A 15,319-nucleotide genomic window follows, 5' to 3' on the forward strand; every position below is an offset into this window, starting at 1 on the left:
GACTCTTTATGCTGTGACTCCATCCTCTTCTACAAAACTGTTGATGGGGTTCATGTGAAAAGCACCAGTCATGAGCTTCATATTGCTGTGGTGGACAGGGTTGAGTACATGTAATACTGAAAGTTCTGATGATCCATATACAATACACCAATCATCCAAGCGTGACAGGGTAAGTAACATGCAAAATCATAAGATAACTGTATGCTCTATTCCCCATCAGGTGCTATTGTGGAACCACAGTGTGCTGATCATCATCATGCAGTTTATTTTCCGTTTGCTTCCATAGAGAAGACTGAGAAAATGGTACAGTTCAGCTAGTTCTAGAAACTGATTATTTAGATATAGCTCAAGCTGAGGATGAGATGTTTTGAGCCTGCAGAAATCAATAACTCAAATTTTTAATGAAGAAAATTTGAAGATCTGTTTCTGAACCCAGTCTTGTACCTTTCAGATGGCTTTCTGGAGTTGGCATTTAGCAGCATACATTGATGTGACACTGCAGTGTAGGGTGCAGATGGGACCACAGTGTATGTCAGCCCACTGACTGTGATGGTGAAGAGTGCGATGTTCAGTACTGATCTCTGTCGAACTCTTCCCTGATATGTGACATCTGCTGAGGCTCATTTCAAACTGGAAGCGGAAGAGTAGTAACCCCATCAGCAAGTAACACACCTTAAGGTTAAGGTTTTTTTTAAATTCAGATGTGCATCTTCTTTGCAGCTCATGTGGTGAAGCCAACTCCCCTGTTCTCTGAAACACACGCTGTTCCACCACCACGTCTATAGATGGTACCTAAATTATGCTCAGAGTTTACAGTACAAGAGGTCCGGCAGTGCTGGCCAATGCTGAGCTCAGAAAACCCAAGTTTGTTGTACCTGTACCCAACCATTGATGGCAGGACTCCCTGGGAAACCATGGCCCACCCTTCCCAAGTTCTGGAATACAGTCCAATTTGCTTGGGCCTGTCTGGCTTAAGTGATCCTGCCAGTAGCTATGCTACTGCCAGCATAGACCTCAAGATTATTGAATCTCGTGAATTCTCTGACCATGCACTATAGGTGCCTAGGATAAGACAGTGTCCCACAGGAGGCGTGGGAAGCTGGCGGCCTCTGATCTGATGGGAGTCTGGCACATACCTGGGATGTATAATGCTCACTGACGTCAAGGAGGACAACTTTTGTGTCGCTGAAGTGCCCGTCTGTGTTCCTCGATAGCAGCTGTAACAACTTCTAATCACCAAGACACAAGTTTCTTGGGGGTGGGGGATGTGAAAAGGTAAGAATCATCTCTTCTGCAGCCCGTAACGTAAATTTGGTGTCATTCTGGATTCGTGGTGATAGCTGGTCTTCTAGGTCAATGAAGTTTTGCACTGAGAGATCTTTGTCTGGTGGGTGATAAATACTGCAGATTGTTACCTTGATAAGTATTGAGAACATACAACACTTGCATCTAGGTTAGTGTTCAAGAACGATTGTTCACCAAGTACATCCGAGCATATTAATGTACATACCCTGCTGCATGCTCTGTCTGTATTTGCATGGATATAGTGGTGTAAGTTGTAGATTCTGATAAGGTGGTAATCCTCTGGGAAATCTTTTTGCTGTAGTTCAACAATCACTGTCAGGTTAAGTTGCCAATAGTTGGCAAGTCAGCTATATGGTAGAAACAGCCATCACATTTAAACTGCAGTAGTGTCATAATTTGAATTGAAACTGTTGTTCTTGCGCTGCCTGAGTGTGGGTTGCATTGTAGACATTCACAGTCTTGTTTATGTCAGGTTGAGGCAGGGAGTTGGGGTGGCCAAGTAAGTTTTCATTTTAGGTTTTTTGTTTCTCTTCCAGTGTGGTTTTGAGTCTTGGGTGGAACATTCTATTTCTGCTCCAGGGATGGGTGGAGATCGTACCAGCTTATTTATTTGTGACTCCTTTAGCCACTGACTGATATCTGGCCAAGAGCCAGCTACAATGGATTCATAAAGGCAGACATCAATATCCATGTCGCCATTTGGTGAGTAGTCTTGTACGTCATCAGTCAATACAAGTGAGATGTTGTCAGACGGTCTGAGTGCTGATATTCTGGGTTTCAGGTTCTCTTTTTCTACGAGTTTGCTCTAAGGGGATTCTGGGATGGTCTGAGGCTTAGCTACACTTTGAGTTTGCCTGTTTGCTCATTGCTGGCAAATGCTTTATCTTCTTTGCCCTGTTATATGGCACAGACTGACTGATTTTAATTTCATGGATCTCTCTCTCTCTCTCTCTCTCTCTCTCTCTCTCTCTCTCTCGCCCTCCCTCTCTCCTCTTCAAGAAAGAAGGTGCATTCTCTGAGCCACGCTGTGTGTGCTCGGCCTCGCACTTCAAATGTAATCATTGGTATCTATAGATGATGATTCCTTTACTATAAGTGTGGCGAGTAGCACCTCAGTTACAGAATACTCTCTGATTGTTGGAAACTGAGAGCTTTCTTGATCTGCTCTAATTGTCTCAATGAGAAGTGTTCCATTTTTGCAGTTTAATGATTGATTTCAGTGTTCTTGCAATTCCTTCACAGGCTTTTTGTGTGTCGAATGGCAAATTTTATCTAGAGCATTCCATCTCTTTTGATAGTAATAAACACACTGCTTCCCACTTTATTTGATCTGTTACTGCCATTCAGGTAGTTAGTTTTGCTACTATTCTTGATGGACAGGCCAACTAGACTCTCCTTCACGGTTGGGTGTATGCGCTGCCTGACTGTACCCTCCTCATTGTCAGCTGCATTTTTTCTTGAATTAGGCTCCATTGGATACACACAAGCAGCTAACGAGGTAAATGTCAACTCAGGCTGAGCCCTGCTTACCTGAGAAAGCCTTATACAACAGGAACACAGCAGGTGCCACACAGGTAGCTCGCTAGCAACAGCCATTCGTCGCACCGGTACACAAGCACACCTCTATTTTTGCAAAAATGATCCCATTTCATACTCACTTACCTACTGTCATTCAACTTCAAGAATTTATTCATTTTTTCAAAAGCTCTTAAAATTGTACTTTGCTATATGATAAAAATAACAACTCAATTTTAATTTACTTGCTTTATAACATGATCACACTATATTTTGCATCATATCTCTTACCAGACACAAACATATTACAAACCCATTTCCAAATGTTAAATGGAAGTTTGCCACCTTCAGGAGCCATCTTTCTGTAACTGTTTCTAGCCATGCCTACTTATTCCCATTTTCTGTTCAGTTAATGAAATGAAAATAATTTCCCTTCCAGTCATTGAAATATTTTGCCTGAAATTATAATCAGTTGTTCAACTATTACTGAATGTTTCAATAATTCTGCTGATTCATCGAATATTTTGTGCTCTTAACAGTTATGAAATCATTAACAAGGTTATTTTTGACTCCCCCCTCCTGTCAACTGCAATTGCATCAACAAACACATATTCTCAATGTGCAGAGCATATGAGGATGTTAAAGAAACAGTCCCAGTATTCTCATTGGGTTTCTCCGCTAGTATTGTGATGACATCAGACCCACACTTTCTTCTATGTCCCACCATTAATGTTGCACGGGTGTGACACACTGAAGCTTTTATTCTCATCTCCCTATCCTGCCCTATACATAAACTTTATGGAAGGAAACAGCTTGGTCAAACCCACACTGCCCATAGAATGAACCTCATACAAGAACTTTTTTTTTTTGTTTTTTTGTTTTTATAGATAGAATGACCTAGCTTTGAATGCTCAATGCCCAAGTTCTTTACTAGTGGGAGACAAGCTCACAAGAGCATTCGGGCAATTCAGTCAACAGGACAAGTTAAATTTCTTCAAGAAAAACACAGCGGAGAAACTTGTTTGTTTCACTTAACAAGGTTAAAAAACTTACTGTTGGTTATATGATGTGATATTACATTGTCTCATAGCACCCTCTGCCAATATTCGAGAGTAATTCTGTGCTGTACTCTAATTTTTCAGAGGAACTGAGAAACACAGAGAAAGTAAATGAATCCAAGTAGTATAACTTACTATTTGCCTTTATCTGACAGCGGTACAAAGCCAAATGTCATTGTTTTATTCTTTCGGAAAATACAAAAGTGTGCGGAAAAGTAATGCCTTCAAATTTTTTTTGTTAAACCTCTTACAGCTTTTTAAATAAAACGAACTTTATTAACATTCTACATCTTTATTCTTCAGGTCTACATATTTATTTCTCAATATAGTGAACCTGGTAATGAATACATTTCTCCTAAGACAACAATTTATTGATACCATCACTGTAGAATATATGACTTTGTTAATGCAACACAACCTCAGCTCTGCTTGCACCACTTCATCACTATCAAAGTGAAATCCTCGAAGCTGTTTTGGAAACAGATGGAAATTGGATGGGGCCATATCCGGATTGTATGGAGGATGAGCAATGACAGTGAATTCAAAGCACTGGATTGTTGCAGATGTCACAGCGTTCATGTTTGATTTGACACTATCATGCTGAAAGAGAGGGCACTCCGTGTGTGGACAAACTCCTCAAATTCAAAACTCCATTACATCACACAGTTTCTCACACACCAACATAGTTACAATGCACACCACGGTGTTCCACACTATGGTTCAGAGCCCTCTAGCAGCAGAGTGTTGCAAATACATAACTTTAAGAATAAAGATTAACAATGTTAATAAAATTTGTTTTATTTAAAAAGCTTACAGTTTTCACAGAAAAAGTTCAGAGAAATCACTTTTCAGCATAGCTTTGTATATTTCCAGTATGGTACAGCTTTTCTGCTGTTAAAGTAGGTGTCTTGTCACATCAATCTGCATGCCAATAACAGGCTAACACTCACAGACAAGGCTCACATCTTTGGCTTCATGGTGCCGCCTGAAATTCAATGATAAGCTGAAAGACAACAGGAAAAGAATGTATCTATGAGCACCCATTAGATGACACTGTTACAAGTAACTGATGCCGGTAAGTCAAAAAAGAGGGTTCTCAGATTCACAATACCTCTCCATAGCAACATCAGTTAGACAATAAAGTGAAAATCGAGGAAAAAAATTTGATACAGAACTTGAAGCAACTTTGATGTGTTTAACTGCTGCATTTATTGATCTAATGAAGCTGAGAGAGACTAATGCAGTGAAAGAAGAGAACTCTCAGAAATGAAGTGGGGAGTTATGGAAGAAGTATCATACTAGGACATGGGAATGCAATATTTCAGATCTTTACAGCAGAAGAATGAAACTTATTAGTACATCTGTGTTGTGCAAAATATTCAAAAAGCACTTTCAGCCATGAAGGGACTAGTTAAATCAAAATTTATTGGTAGTGGAAAGAATACAGAAATTTTAGACACTAGTATTCAAGTAGAGTTCCTTCCCATGCAGCTATGGAAAACAAATAAGGCTGATTTGAATCAGTAATTAAATAACTGAAAAATATCCACATAGATTTGACAAAATATCAAGTGATGACACAGTCTAGTTTTGTGTGTGTGTGGGGGGGGGGGGGGGGGGGGGGGGGCAGTTACATGTCTACACAATAGGGGGTAAAAAAATTAGAAACAATCTTGGATTCAAGAAAAGCATTTGACTGTGTGTGCCCTATTACACTTTTACTAAAGTTGGTGCATTTCTGGAAATTTCACTAATTGTTCATATTGCATATAGAAAATAGGAACAGAAAGCTGTTATCCAGTGTCAATAAATAGGGAATGAATTTGAATCAGACTCTAGGGTTGCAAATTATTTCTGTTCTAGGATCACTGTGTTTCTAACACCAAATTTTTTTCTATTTGCATGTGTCACATGTATTATCATGTTGATGTTAATTTTGTTATGTTTAGGCTGCTAAATGTCAAGATCATAAGAGCCCTCACCGATTTCAATACAGTTAAAATATTTAAAACTGAAGGCAAGATGTAGAATCTCTACTTTGATCCGTTCCGTCTCATACATTTAACCTGATCAACAAAATATTTATACATGCTCTATAGTCATAACATGAAATTTGTTATTACAATATGATCAAAATAAAATACCACTGCTACAATAATCTGAATGTACAGAAGCTGGCTCATCCCTAACAAACACTAAGGCTGAGGAAGGTACATTTTATAAACACAATACTATAATTTACTTGACAATGTACGTAATAGGTTACACAGGGGTGATGTACCATGTGGTCATCCGCATAAACAAGACTCAAATTGTCATTAAGCTTTCAACGTCCAGCAGAGATAGTGTGGCACCCGATGAAGTGGAGGAATGGATTGGGAAGAGGAGACACCACAGGGGAAGAGGGACAGTGCAAACAGGAACGTATGGGTCTAGATTAATGGAGTGAAGTGAGACGCACAACAAGTATGAACAAACTTACAGAGATCCCTCTAAATGCTTGCACAGAGGCCAGTACAGGTCCGACAGAACGCACAGTAGACTCAAAAGGTTGAAGCATGATGAATGAAATTCATTTCTTGGAGAGCAAGACAGACTGTAGAACAGGAAGACATTAGTTGTTGCCGTTCTGGCAGGAGAGAGTAATATCCACTGCTTTTCCATGAAATTATTACAATAACAGTATCCTGGTTAGGAGTGAAGGGGCCAAGAGGACAAGGCAACACCACAGGATCACTACCCGTCACCAGTGGAGGTGGAACAACATTGATGAAGAAATGTTCAGAGTCAGATGGCATGAAGACGATCTCACAGATCCAGGATTACCAGCGTAACCTTCTCTCATGATTTCTTCTTTTTCTCTGTAACTACTTTAGAGAGTCGGGACTCTTGTGAGGGCTTATCCTCTTTGGGGTAGGAATTAAGATGAACAGAAAGCCCTAGGATCCATAGTCTGTGCTTCCTTCAGCCAGTGGCTGGCAATGGGTTACTATTCTGTAGATTTCTGGAGAGAGGGTTTCATAAAGGGAGCCCTGTCATTGGTAGATGCTGGAGGAGGATGCCACTGCTCCAGCTGGGTGTGGGGAGGAGATTCCAGAAGATGGTGGCATAGAAACCACAAGAGAGGAGGGCCTATCTTGCCCATGGGCTAATTTGCTTGACCAACTATGACTCCGCTGATAACCACTGTGCACAGCGACTGTACATTATTATAAGGAAAGACACGAACACATCAATGAGTCACAGTCCCATTGTTTTTTGTTATTCTTGCATATCCAGATTTAGCTATAAATAGTGGTCTTCGGTGTATTTGAGTGAGTTATAATCCTACAAACTCCCAGCAGTACATGCCAACACACAACTTTATTTGTGTACAGGCAGAGTTTCGTTCTGCCTATCCACCAATACAGTTTGGAAAAAGTGTACATTCAAAGATTGCTGCATGCTATGAATGAGGGCAACCTGGATTGAAGGATAGAGTACTGCAAGTGGTTTGAAGACATGCTTCACGAGGATGAACAGTTTGCAGGGATGGTTATCTGGAATGAATAGGCACAATTCAAACTAAACAGTACTGTAAACCACCACACCTGTGTGACAAATCATCATTACAATTAAATAAGAGAAATCAGAGCTCGCAAAGTAAAATTTAAGTGCTCATTTTTCCCAAGCGCCGTTCGAGTGTGGAACAGTAGAGAGAAAGCTTGAAAGTGGTTCAATGAATCCTATGCCAGGCACTTTATTGTGAACAGCAGAGTAATCACGTGGACATAGACATACCAGGTGCCTGAAAATCCTCACGTTCATGTGGGCAAATGTTTTAATCTTCTTTGAAAGTACTGTAACTGGTGAGTTGTATCTTCATACGCTGAAAACATTGATTTTTTCTGGCATCCAAGAGGTGTTTGGAAATGAAAGATTTTATCTACAACAAGATAGTGCTCCGCCTCACTACCACAGAAGTCAGAGCTTATGTGGATGAAAATCTACCTGAATGATGGAGAGGTTGAAGAGGAGCTGTTGAGTACCCATTACAGTCTCCAGACCCTATATGTCTTGACTTCTACCTATGGGGGACCTCGAAAAACAGGAGCCAGCTACTCTGAAACAGCTACGACAAACCATTGAGGCACCCTTTGCAGCTATCACACTGGCACACTGCCACCTATATTTCAGTCAACAGTTTAAGGGCATCAATGTTGCTTGGCTGCTAATGGGGGTCACTTTGAATGCGTAAAATATACGCCCGCCCTCCCCCCCCCCCCCCCCCCCCACACACACACACAAGAATTGTAAGGTATGTCATTTTGTTCCATTACTCTTGACTATCAGAGTGGCTACATTTTTCTGGACCCCTCTGTACACATGGCTGTAAACTTGAGTCACCTGGAATATTTAGTAAAAGGTGTACACTTCAACATACAAGGTACTTTTTATGTATATAGTGACCTGAATAGAAGACTCAACTGCATTACTTCACTTATATTAGTAATTGTATATACTGAAGACATTTCTTATTTGCATGTCACTCTTTGCTTGTGACACTTCTGCATTATTGTCAAAGTTAATTATTGTCATTGCTCATTTCATAATAAAACTCATTAATACGATTTGTTTGAATGTTGTCTAGTGATCCGAGAAGGCAGGCTTCCTAGACCCCACATATTTGGCATCAAGGCAGGATTCAACATATTGTTGATAAACTTGTTGAATGTTTTTCCACATTCTCACCATGTAGTTCAATGCACGTGGCGAGCTGCGGCAGAAGCTTCTTTATGCCCTCCTCAAAGAACTCACTCGTCAGTTCCTTCTCACACTTCATAATCTCTTTCTGCACCAGCTTGTAGGTTTAAAATTTAATTCCACTCATGTGCCTTGTGGGAGGTGAATATATGATAAGCTGAAGCACTCAGTCAGAAGAATACAGTGGATCGTTCGAAACAACCCAACCAAACGAGTCCAAGAGCACTTTGGTGGCTAAGGATGTGTGAGGTCGGGCGTTGTCGTGCATCAAGGAAACTCATCTTGTTAGCATTCTTTTCTTTTTGTTTTGAATGCTCCTTCTGCGATTTTTAGGATCTCACAGTACCGTTGTGCATTAGCGGTCTCTCTCATGGCAGAAATTCTACCAAAATGTTTTAAAACAATGAGTCCACAATATTTTTCCCTAAAACTGTGGTACTGACTTTTTTGGCATGTAGGAAATCGGTGCCACGTCTTTTGTCTCACGTGTGTAATGAGCCACCCATGTTTCATCTCAAGCCACGATAAAGCTCAGAAAATCCTCACCTTTCAATTCAAGTTGCTCAAGAAGCTTGTGACTGCTAGTGATCTGATTTTACTTGTGTTGCTCTGTCAGCTATTTTGGGACCAATTTTGCACACAGTTTCCTGTATCCCAGCATTTCTCTGAGTATCTTGTATAAGAGAGGCCTCGGCAGTGACAGAAACATTGCAGAAATTTCATCCACTGTCAATCCAGTCTTCACAAAAAGTTTGCTCGATTTTTTACACCATCTCATCAGTTAAAATAGAATGTCTACCACTTCTCTGTTTGTCATAAACATTTATTCTACCTCCACTAAATTCCCTACACCACATAAACACAGTTGTTCTGTTCATAATTCCTCTGCTGTAAGCCATTTCGATTCGAGAAACAACTTTGGTAGGTACTATTCCTTCCACGAGTAGTAAGCAGATAACAGTGCATGGGTTGCACTTGGTGGGATTGCTTACCAACATCTTCCAGGCAACTGGAGTCTAAGTACTAGTGTGTTCCTGCAATGCACACTCTGGGCAAGGGATCTCCCTCTACCACTCGGTGCTGGCAAACCTCAAAAAAACAAAAAATCATAGCCCATTATGATCACAGTGTACTTACTTCCTGGACATGCCTCATACTTATGATGTATCATGCAACGTCACGTATGGATGCTGTATTTGAAATGTAGTAGGCAGGACGAATATGCTTTGCATCAAGTGTGTTGTTCATGGTGGCATATACTATTGTTGATATCAATGCCAGGGAAACTTTTGGTTGTGTTATTGGTAACAGACTGTTTTGAGGCGTAATTTCTTATGGATTTGATTTTATAATAGCTATGCGTCGAACAAGGTGATGGAAGATAAACGAACTGTGATTTGTTTTCTGCACAAATATGGTGGTTTGACAGGTAACATTAACCCTTACGTTCTTGTGTGACAAAAAGTAACATAAGCACTTGCACTAGGTCAGTATGGCCTGGGCACAAGTTAAGCTGAGCACTATGTCTAGTCTTAGACCAGAAGAAACGTTATGGTTTACAGAAAATCTTTGAACATGAATGAATAAGAACAGTATGTACTTATCATATTTTAATGACACTATATTAACAACAAAGATTCCATGACTTACCAAACGGGAAAACACTGGTAGATAGACACAATAAAAAAACACACAAACACACACACAAAATTTCAAGCTTTCGCAACCAACTGTTGCTTCGTCAGGAAAGAGGGAAAGAGAGGGAAAGACGAAAGGATGTGGGTTTTAAGGAAGAGGGTAAGGAGTCATTCCAATCCCAGGAGCAGAAAGACTTACCTTAGGGGGAAAAAAGGACAGGTACACACTCGCACACAGACATATCCATCCACACATATACCGACCTGCTTGTGTCAATATTTCTGCAGGGGACTTCCAATGACTTGTTGAATGAATGCCATGTTGAGTGTCTGCACTGAGGAGGCCTATATTCAAAAGTTGGTAATGATGATGGTTGAGATACTCAGATATTTCAAACATTTTTAATTCTTCAGGCATACGAAGAAAAGTTTTGTTGGAAGTACCAAACTATTCTGAAACTAAATGCTGCTGTCTCCACTATAGAAATATATCACCTGTCACTGACATTGAAATGGGAAAGCTGATTAACTTTGCACATTTTCTCATATTATGTCCACTGGATCATATTTTGAGGCAACACTAAGTACTAAAAAGAATATTCTTGGCACACAAAACAACAATCAGAATTATGAGAAATATCTGTTCCTCAACTTCATGCAACGTATTGTTCAGAACCATAATCTTGAAATCTCTGCACATGGCCTACGCTTTGTCAAGGAATTAGTGATTAAAAATATTGACACACTCATTCAACTGGAACTGCAGTAGGTCTACTGTTGCACCAAACATTAAGCAAAGAAACACCTTCCAGTTGAACTCACACAGAAGGTGTGCACTAGTCTGCATGTTCCATTGTCAACAACCCTTTACCAACACAGAAAAATCTGAGAGCCAAATCCCATTTGTTCCAAATCCAAACTGAAAAACTTGGGGGCATACACTTATCCTACACAGGAGTTATTCACATTCATTCAACTACTTTTGTTGTATTTTGTTATTTATCTGGATACACTATCAAAAATCTGTTTTTTCCTGGCTCATCTGCAGTCTGTGGATTATGGGATACGCATGTTTGACTCAGCCGTTCACCAAGTAGCTTTAATTGAGATGGTCGACAGAATCTTAGAAATAAATACTCTAGAAGACACATATCCAGTACCACATAGCTGCTGGCTATATGACAAATGAAAGAAAACCCTACCCTACTCAGTAACTCCAAAGCTCAGTAGCACTACATCATGAAAGAAATTGCCTTTGTAATCTTATACAGAGTAAGTAAGTGGTATTGCTCAATTAAACCTTGAATACATTCATGATATCCACATCACAAAAATGAAACAACTACAGCACTGGAGGTAAACATATAACAATTGTACTGTGCATTCTTCTACATATAATGTGATTATCAAAAACATTCAGACCTATCATACTTTGTTATTGGTACTGCTAAGATGCAAACCTTAGGCACAGGGAAAAGCACAATAATAGCAATGAGCACACTAGATTTTTACTCAAATCTTATGCAACATTTTCGTTTAGGAATGTACCTTGCTGTATTATTTACAGAATCAAAGTACCTGCGAGAATTCTTGTAGATATCTGAGTAGACCTGCGTCACCTGCTAACGACCAGCATGTACTATTCCGTCGTAAATCGTCAGGCGTCCAAGGTTTCTCCCATGGCTTTGGATGTTCATTTTGGTCCTGAAACGGTATAAAAACTGTAACACATAGTTATAAACGAATAGTTTATTTTGTGTTTAACCATCATATTATGATACGGAAACTCAAATAAATTACATGTAGTTTTACATTCATTCCCCCGGAAACGCACTCATTTGCGCTATCTGAAACACACACAATCACACTAGCGATTTCTTTTTTTCACGAATGGAATTAACAACAAATGGATGTTTTATAAGCACCTCACTGTGCACACTCGGCAGAATGGACTCGAAGAGCTCATGCAACTACCTAAGGTGGCATACATGCATGGACACATTACGTAAGTATCAGCTGTCCTTTACAAAAACATATATACATTCTGAGAGTACGCACACTGGCGCTGTTTCTTTTGATTTTTTGTGATGACAAACCATACAGTTTATCATTGCGAGGTGATTCTTGGATGAAGGAATATATACATAACATCAAATACAAAGTTTGTCCCAACAGTAAGTCGTCTTTTCTGACGAATAATATTTTTTGGTAATGGCTTACCCCCTTCCTAAAACTTTCTCTAGTTTTTTCGCATTTTTCCTAAAATCCACAACACCGTGTATGCTTTAACAACTGTAATTTATTATGTATATAGTTAACAATCACCCGACACAGCACATTGTACAGACATTGTTTTGCATGACTACTCTTACCATATTTAATTCACCAACAATGTATCAAATGGTATGTTTTTCAGTCCTGTACTACGACCCAAACAGTTTTTGCTTCTGACAGCAATGTCAATCAAATAAACACACGCGTGACGACTAGTCAGTGTTGCCAAACATGCTTGCGTTGCCATAACACCAAAACAATTTGGTACACCTGACGCCAAACTTCCATCGGCGTTAAAAACTTGACATGCACGTTTCCACCATAATTCGTGGTAACGAATTCGGAAATGTAAACACCGTAAAGACATCAGAAAAGAAGGCGTCTATCTGATCTCATTTTATTCTTAGAGTTAGGCAGGGTTCTGACAGGTCACAGTTGCTTAAATATAACTTTTCCTGCAGTTCAAATTTATTAGCATCCTCACATCTCATCCTATAAAACTACAAAATAGAACAGATTTATTCATCTTTGAGCGTTTACATGCAATCGGTGTCATCAAAGTTAACGTACAATTATAGAACTAATTTATGTTCATACATTAGACTTTACAGGCTACATTAATATATTTTCAATAATTAACTAACCAGCATTATGCTGGGTTTACACTAGTAAATTGCTTGCAGAAGTTATTGCTGCAAGTTACTGCGAGCCGCTTGCAGCTGTGTTTACATAGCAACGCAAGAATTAAGCAAGATTCTTCCGCAAGTACTTTGGCAAGAGACTTGCGTCAGCAACTTGCTGACACTGTTTACATATGCTTTCAGTACCACTACGAGTGTCAGCCGATGTATAAAATGACAAGCAGGCGGGTGATATATGCTGCAGCTCTTATAATTGTAATGAAAAACGTGAAAAAGAAAAGTATTTGGGTTAGAGAGTGGATAATAAGAAGATCGCATAATGGTGCCTATAATAATCTTTTGCAAGGACTTAGTATCGAGAGCATGGATACTTTTGAAAACTTTTGCAGAATGTCCTCAAATAGTCTGGAGTATTTGTTGACGTTAATAGCGCCCGTCATATCAAAACGAGACACAAACTTCCGTACTGCTATTTCAGCAAAGGAACGTTTGCTAGTCACTCTACTATTTATAGATACAGGTGAGCTACGAATAAAATAGGCATTTCATTTATTTATGTGAAACATACAACCAAAAAAAGTTTGAATTTTGAAATCTTTTCTTTGTAGGAGACTCATACAAGTCCCTAATGTACTTGTTTCATATTCCTGTCAGCACGATATTTAGAGCCACTTTTGACGTCTTGAAAAGGGAAAATTTTTTGAAGGTATGTGAAAACACGACAATGAAATTAAATTTTTATTGAAATAAACTGCAGTTTGCAGAATGATATGCTATTAAAATGTTTTTTTCTTATGCTCATAAAATGGAAAGTGACAAGCTAATTAAATAGAACATGTAATAATTACATATCGTCTTTTTCTAGACTCCTAAAACAACAAGTGAGTGGATACAGGTGGCAAAGGGCTTGTGTCTTCAAGTTACGCAATTTCTTTGTACTTCTTTCACAGATGTGTCGATTATCGACGAGATTTCATTTAATGCGCTCATCTTCTTCACTCTATTCTTCAAGTCCCGTTTATGCACGTTCCGTATTTCGGGGTAGCTCTACACGGCTTTAATAAAATTTTCTGTATCCTGCTTCATCCATTCCCGTTTCTCCTCCATTTCTGAAATTTGTTTGCATGTAATACGTAAGATGTTTGCATAAAATTAAGTCACCACATTAAGTAAAATGTTAAATATGAGTGTTATGCAGACGACATACTAACCATAACTTCCGCTTCCTACTTGCAGGAAATAGAAATACATCCTAAAAGCTGCAAGTTACTTGCAGATACTTCTTGCGTGGTGTTCACACTGGTAGCGGAAAACGTGCAGCAAGTCACTTCCGCAATAAATTGCTACGGTCGCAAGTCGACTTGGCGATATGTTTACACTTGCAAATCGCGCGGCAAGTTCCTCCGCGCCAGTAAGTTGCTGCTATAACTTGCTAGTGTAAACCGAGCATAATGCAATTACAGTAACATTTTATGTTTTCTTACTAGACTTTAAACATTAATTTACAATACATATTCAATTTTGTAATATTGTATATTGTACAATACTGTATTTAAATATTTGTAGTACTTATTATCATAAAAGTAGATCTTCCATTCTACTGCCTTCAGTTTTTTATTCTTTACTTTTAATTCAGTTTTAATTTTCAGTTTATTAATACATACAGCATAAGCACTTTGTGACAATTTATTTAAAAATATAAGGTCGAGAGGTTTATAGGGGTGGTGGATCTTTCCTAGTTTGGTCAGGTGTATGCCATTACATTGTATTAATACTTGTTCCATAGATCATGAATACGACATTTCGTAAGGATGTGAAACCTGTCAGTTTAACATAAGCATTCATTAAATTGTATATATATAAAATCACTTACCACTTCATATCTGAAAATTCATCTATTAAGCAGGAGTCGTCATTCAGAAATTCTTTTAGTTTGTTTTTAAATGCTGTTTGGTTATCTATTAGACTTTTAATGCTATTTGGCAAATGACGATAGATTTCTGTGGCAGTATAATTCGCCATTTCTTCTAGTGTTGTAACTATGCATTTCGCTATTATTTTTTAATTGGGCTGGGTTATTGATAACAAATGTCATAAGTTTTTGGGCGATGTTCAGCTATTCAGAGTATTTAATATTTGATCACTG

General features: G+C 38.9%; 1 long non-coding RNA gene across 1 annotated transcript; it reads right to left on the minus strand.

The window, feature by feature from the left end:
• Window positions 1–4,660: 4,660 nt before the first annotated feature.
• On the minus strand, window positions 4,661–12,756 carry LOC124544943. Its single transcript, XR_006967577.1, has 3 exons — window positions 12,631–12,756; window positions 11,837–11,962; window positions 4,661–4,881 (listed from the first exon to the last, which is right to left on the minus strand). It is a non-coding gene; the product is annotated as an uncharacterized LOC124544943 (long non-coding RNA).
• Between the last annotated feature and the right edge of the window lie 2,563 nt (window positions 12,757–15,319).

This window comes from Schistocerca americana, chromosome 8 (assembly GCF_021461395.2).
Source record: "Schistocerca americana isolate TAMUIC-IGC-003095 chromosome 8, iqSchAmer2.1, whole genome shotgun sequence".
Classification (NCBI taxonomy): Eukaryota; Metazoa; Arthropoda; class Insecta; order Orthoptera; family Acrididae; genus Schistocerca; species Schistocerca americana.